Source organism: Protopterus annectens, chromosome 4.part0, assembly GCF_019279795.1.
Source record: "Protopterus annectens isolate FY-2018-M chromosome 4.part0, PAN1.0, whole genome shotgun sequence".
Lineage (NCBI taxonomy): Eukaryota > Metazoa > Chordata > Ceratodontiformes > Protopteridae > Protopterus > Protopterus annectens.
In genome coordinates this window covers 1,531,819,042-1,531,825,041 of record NC_056733.1, presented here as the reverse complement: position 1 = coordinate 1,531,825,041, position 6,000 = coordinate 1,531,819,042, and positions in this window count along the sequence as shown.

Below are 6,000 nucleotides of genomic sequence, written 5' to 3'. Positions count from 1 at the left end.
ATTGCGCCATCTCTACATCGCACGGTCGGGGCAAGCCTAATGCCGTTCTTGCGCCGAGCTTGATGAATCCCGGGAATACACTGTTTGTGAGAGATATAATCAGTTTAAAATGTTTAAGTCATATGTATACAGAATACAGCACAGCTCAGATAAAAAAGATAGATATGTAAGATGCAACCTAAGAAATATGGGCATAAGAAGAATCCTGTAGGACACTCTGACTGTAACCAAGAATTTCTCCTGTCCAACTGTTGTATAATACTTGCCTTGTCCTATTTGTATGCCATGCAACTATCTATCTTATCATCATTACTTGAATACCAAAACCAGGTTTGAGGCTGAAATAGCTACCAAAGCAAGACAATCACAAGGCTTTTTTAGTCATATTCATATTCTCAAAAGCACAATGCAGTAATGTGCTGACCTGATTGTTGATGATGTTAGATACTCTGAGGCTGAAACTAAAGGGAACTTACTGGCCAATAAATTTAGCTCTAACTTTACCCATCTCTCCCCTCCATATGACCCTCGGGATATACCTGAAGCTGGATCACCTTCAACTATAACACAAGACCAAGTCCTAAAAGTGATGAAAAGCTAAAAATCTGCATTGATGGATCCTGACAATATCCATGGATGCATCTTAAATAGCATTAAGCATGATTTAATCACACCCCTAACAACGCTGTTAAATCTCAGCCTCTGTACAGGTTTTGTGCCAAGTGGCTGGAGAACAGCTACAGTCATTTACCTGCATAAGGGAGGACCTTCCACAGACCCAGGCAATTACAGACTCAGAAGTCTAACCAGCCGCATATGCAAACCCATGGAAAGAATTACCATGTAGTTAATCAGTCAGAACACACAGAACCTCCCAACACTGGACACACCTCAGTTTGGATTCATCATTAGTAGGTCATGTTTATGCAAACTTTTATTTATTTATTTTTTGGAAAATGTCCTCAAAGCAATAGATGAAGGCAAAATGGTGCACACTGCATACCTTGACCTGGCCAAAGCTTTTGACACAATTTCCCACTCAGGCATAGTAGAAAAGCTAAATAAGCCATGAATAAACCCCTATGCCACCCATGTGATTGCCAACTGGCTCACAGATAGGAGACAGACTATCAAAATAGAAGTTAACTCTACAAAGAAACCAGTTACCAGTGGAGTCACCTAGTGTTCTGTGATGGGATCCCTCCTGTTTGGCGTCTACTTTTCTGAAGTAAAAGTCAATATTGAAGGGTTCTGGCTGACCAAATTTGCAGATGACTGTAAGGTAGGGGCAGTCATTGAATCACCAAATGACTTAGCCATCCTGCAGGAAGGTTGACTAAAATAAATAAATGGTGTCAAAATCATGGTCTGAAACTAAATGCCAAAATACATTATTGTATCCTTTGGGAAGTCATCTATTGCAGAGAACAACCACATTTGCAATAATCTCTTGTGACTTGACCCATTTGTTTGGGATTTTGGAACTTATGTGGACAGTGACCTAACATTTGACCAACAGGTGTCTGCTGTTGTAAGAAAGTCCTTCTATATTGCACAGGTTATAAACAAAGGGATTGTGTCTAGACCTAAGGAAGCAATTGCCCCCCTTTACTCATTAGGCCGATCACTGAATATAATGCCTTCTTTGGCATGTATCTGTTCAGACATGTGCAATGACTGGAATGCCCACAGAGATACCTTATTAAAAAGTTACTAGGCCTAAACAACATCCTATATTGAATGACTCAAAGCCCTGTCACTGTACTTGGTATTCTATAGACTAAGAATTCACCTCTGACTGGCATACAAGGCATCAACCAACCCATTACCGAGGGATTCATTACACATCAGTAAGTCAAATGTCATCAGAAATTCACAGTATAGGGATTTAAAGCTATTTGGTAAAATCAACAGAATGGTTTGGAAGACAGGTATATATTGTACACAATACCACTGCTGTGAAACAGACTCCCCATCCACATAAAACAAAATGTATCCCTGCTCATTTTCAAGTACAACTTAGATCTATGGCTAGGAAGCAAAAATGTATCCCTGAACTGACTCCTGTACTACTAATGGACAAAGATAGCTTCTAAATACTTTATCCCATGCATAGGACTTTTCAAATTATCTATGGTATGATCCCAGTTATTATTATTATAGGTTCATAGGCAGTTACTAGGCTAATGACCCTAGGGCCCTTACAAGCCTATCCAAGTTCAACCCTTGTTCCCTTAAGGGTCCAGAGATACGGTCTATGTTACAAGCAGATCCGGGTCAGCACCGATTGCCCCTATCCAAGAGGGACACAGGTGAAACCCCTGGGGTGAATTTGCGGCTTCCCATGCAATCGTCCAAGTTATACTTAAAAAGGGTTAACAAGGTGCTCTGTTTAACTGTATCTGAAGTTTATTCCAGAGGAGATGCAATCTCTGTGAGGCATATCTGTCTCTCCAGCAAGTTCTGTTGATTTCACATGTTAGGTTAAGGTCCCTTGAGGGAGTGAATCATTTACCATTTGACTTGCAAATGTGCAGCATTTCCATTAAGGCAGGATTGGAGGTTGCTCTGTATGCAAGGCACAAGTCACCTTTGAGTAGTCTACACGATACAGAGTACAGTGACAGTGATTTTAGTTTGTCCGCATAACACTTGTGCTGAAGACCCTGAATGAATTTTCTTTGTGAGGAACCTTTGAGGTATCTCCAATTGCTGCAGGTGCCTGTTTAGGTACTTAACAAAGGGACCATTGTACTCTGTTATTAGCCTGATGAGAGTAGAGTACAGGACAGTGTTATAACTTCTTTGGTTCTGGAAACTATGCCCTTGCTTATGTGGTGAGGAATGTAGAATGCCTTTCTCACCACCATGGAACATGGTTATCAAAAGTAAGATTGCTGTCAACCTTGTCACCACTGATTTAGAGCTTAGAGTGTTGTTATTAATATGGTAATCTGCAGGGACATCACCTTTTCTAAACGTGTAAACTATACACTGGAATTGATGCTGACAGAGTTTATAGTCATTTAGAAGAAAACTCAATTATGGCAACAGAACAAAAGGGCAATAAAAGATATCCATATGGAACAAAGGATCATTTATGGTGAAGAACTGTACAAAGGGGAAAAATCTAAGTATGGCATGGATTGACTACAAAAAACATTTGATAATATCCCACATTCATGGGTATAAAGAGTGCTAAAAAATGTATAAGATACACCCTACACTGATTGACTACATTACAGTGACCATGAATGAGTGGCAGACCACTTTGAAATTAAGCCATGATAAACGACAAATTATAATTCGACGGATAAACATTCAAAGGGGGATATTCTAGGGTGACTCTCTGTCACCGCTGCTATTCTGCCTTGCACTTAACCCATTAAGCTGTCTACTTAACAGCTTAGGTCATGGCTATAATTTGTCTCCTAAAAAACAACAAAATATAAAGACTTCTAGTCTTCTCTTTGTTGATGATTTAAAACTATATAGCTCATCAGAAGAGGAGCTAAAAGCACAACTGCAAGTAGTCAAAACATTTTCAGATGATATAAGAATGTTATTTGGTCTTGAACAATGTGCAAAAGCAACCTTTAAAGAAGAAAAATTGCAGCACCAAGAAAACATCAGTTTGGACAATAATGTGATATAAAAGAAATTGAGCAAGACGGAGTGTATACATATTTGGGAATTGATGAAACATCAACAAGAAAACACGAACAAATGCAAATAAAACTTAGTAAGGAATACTTTAGAAGACTTAAATTAATCCTGTAAACATTGTTGATATCTAGGAACAAAATCCAAGCTATAAACCAATTAGCTCTTCCTGTCCTAACTTACAGTTTTGCTGTGATTGACTAGCCTCAAAACATGTTGGATAGATTAGATAGGAAAACAAGAAGGATGCTTCATGCTCATCAAATGATTTATAAAAATCAGTGCAAACCAATATTATATATTCCCCATTCTAAAGGAAGGATGGGCCTCCTTGAAATTTATTACATGAATAGATCTGCAACTGTGGGACTCCACACATATCTGCTGACCTCTCAAGATCCAAATGTAGGGAAACTTTTGAAATATGAAGAGAATAAACAAGATGACTTCCCTGCTTAGTGTAGCAGAAGCATATCTACATCAAGCTGAATGGAAATCAAACCACAAGTAGATAAAAATCAAGCAGCAACTGAAAGTGCCAAAAAAACAAAAGAAAGAATATAAGATGAAGGACCAGATGAGAAGGCAAGAAATGTGGAAAATGCATAAATATAGTTGGAAGTATAGAAAACTTCTGGAAGAACCCCATGTTGATCAGGAAGAAACTCAGGAATGGTTAAGGAGAGAAAAATTCAAACCAAGAGATGAAAGGTTAATAGTGGTGGCACAAGATAGTGGGCTACATACACATTAGTTTACAAAGTCCATTCAACATGTGGGAGAAACAGGCAAATGTAGATTTTGTAAAACAGAACTGGAAACAGTTGCACACCTCATTGCTGGTTTGAGATACTAATGGCAGAAGGACTGTATACTGATTATACTGAAAGGCATAATAATGTGTCAAGACTGTTGCACTGGGGATTGTGCAAACATTATGGTATTGAAGTAGCTGAAAAACACTGGAAACATGAGCCACAAAGCATCATAGAAAACGATGAAGTCTACATCACATGGGATTATCCATTACTAACAGTTCAAAAGACAGATGCTAGAAAACCGGATATAGTGGTCCATGAAAAGAAGACAAAAGTAGCATTGATCATTTTAATCACCTTACCCAGTGACTACAGTGTCTTGTATACAGAGAGACACAAAGTCATAAAATATCAGGATTTTCAGGCAGAAATGAGTGCAATGTGGAAGAAAGATACCCAGACAGTTCCAATAGCAGTAGGAGCAACGGGTCTTATAAAAAAGAATCTACAATCATATTTAGATATGTTAGCAATGCATGCAACTCCATACGAATTGCAGGAAGAGTCATTACTGGCCATTTTGTGGGTGCTGGGAACAGCACTTCTGGCTGACATCAAAGACTGAAACAATACTAATTTCATAAACTTTAATCATCCTTTGAATTAGGAATGGTGTCCATTCCTATCATGGTATTAGAAACCCAAAAGATTTGGAAAAAATTTAAAAAAAGAGGATAATGCATTTTTTGCATTGAGTTTATGACCATGACTTTGGCACCAATCATTGTTTTGTGTAAGCTCTTCTTGTAGAATGTTGACATCATTTGGGGACTCAATGACTGTTCCCAGTTTGCAGTCATTAACAAACTTTGTTAGCCACAGACCTTTTGTTTTTGCCTGTACTTCTCAGAAGTAGATTCCAAACAACAGAAGCCCCAGCACTGATCCTTATGGAGCACCACTGATAATGGGTCTGCTAGTGGAGATGGAGTCCCCTATTTTAACTGTATGCATTCTGTCAGACAGCCAGTTTGCAATTCACCCGACAGTATATGGAGTGACCCCCAGCTGGGTGAGTTTTTCAATGATGCCTGATTGTATCAAAGGCCTTGGCCAAGTCTAAGTAGGCCATATGCACACATTTGCTTTCATCCAGGACTTTGGTGATAGTCTCAAAGAAGTCCACTAGGTTCAACAGGCAGGATCTCCCTTTAACAAAATCAGACTTTGGTCAGGTCAAGTGTATGAAGGTCTCTTATATCCTTGTTGATAGGAGTCATGATGATTCTCTCCATGGCCTTGCAAATAGGGTTGGTAAGGCTAATGGGTCCATAGTTCCCAGGGTCAGTGGGTGCACCCTTCTTGTACAAGGTGATGATGGCAGCTGTTTTCCATTCCGCAGGAACAAAACCAGTGCTTAGACTGTGGTTGAAAAGAGTACTCAGTGGTGTTGATAACTCCTGTTTTAAACCATTGAGAATGCAACCTGGGATGTTATCATTTCCCATGGAGGCTGTGTTTTTGGCCTTGGAGAGAGCAGTTAAGACCTGTCCTTTAGAGATACTAGGTGGAGAGTAGG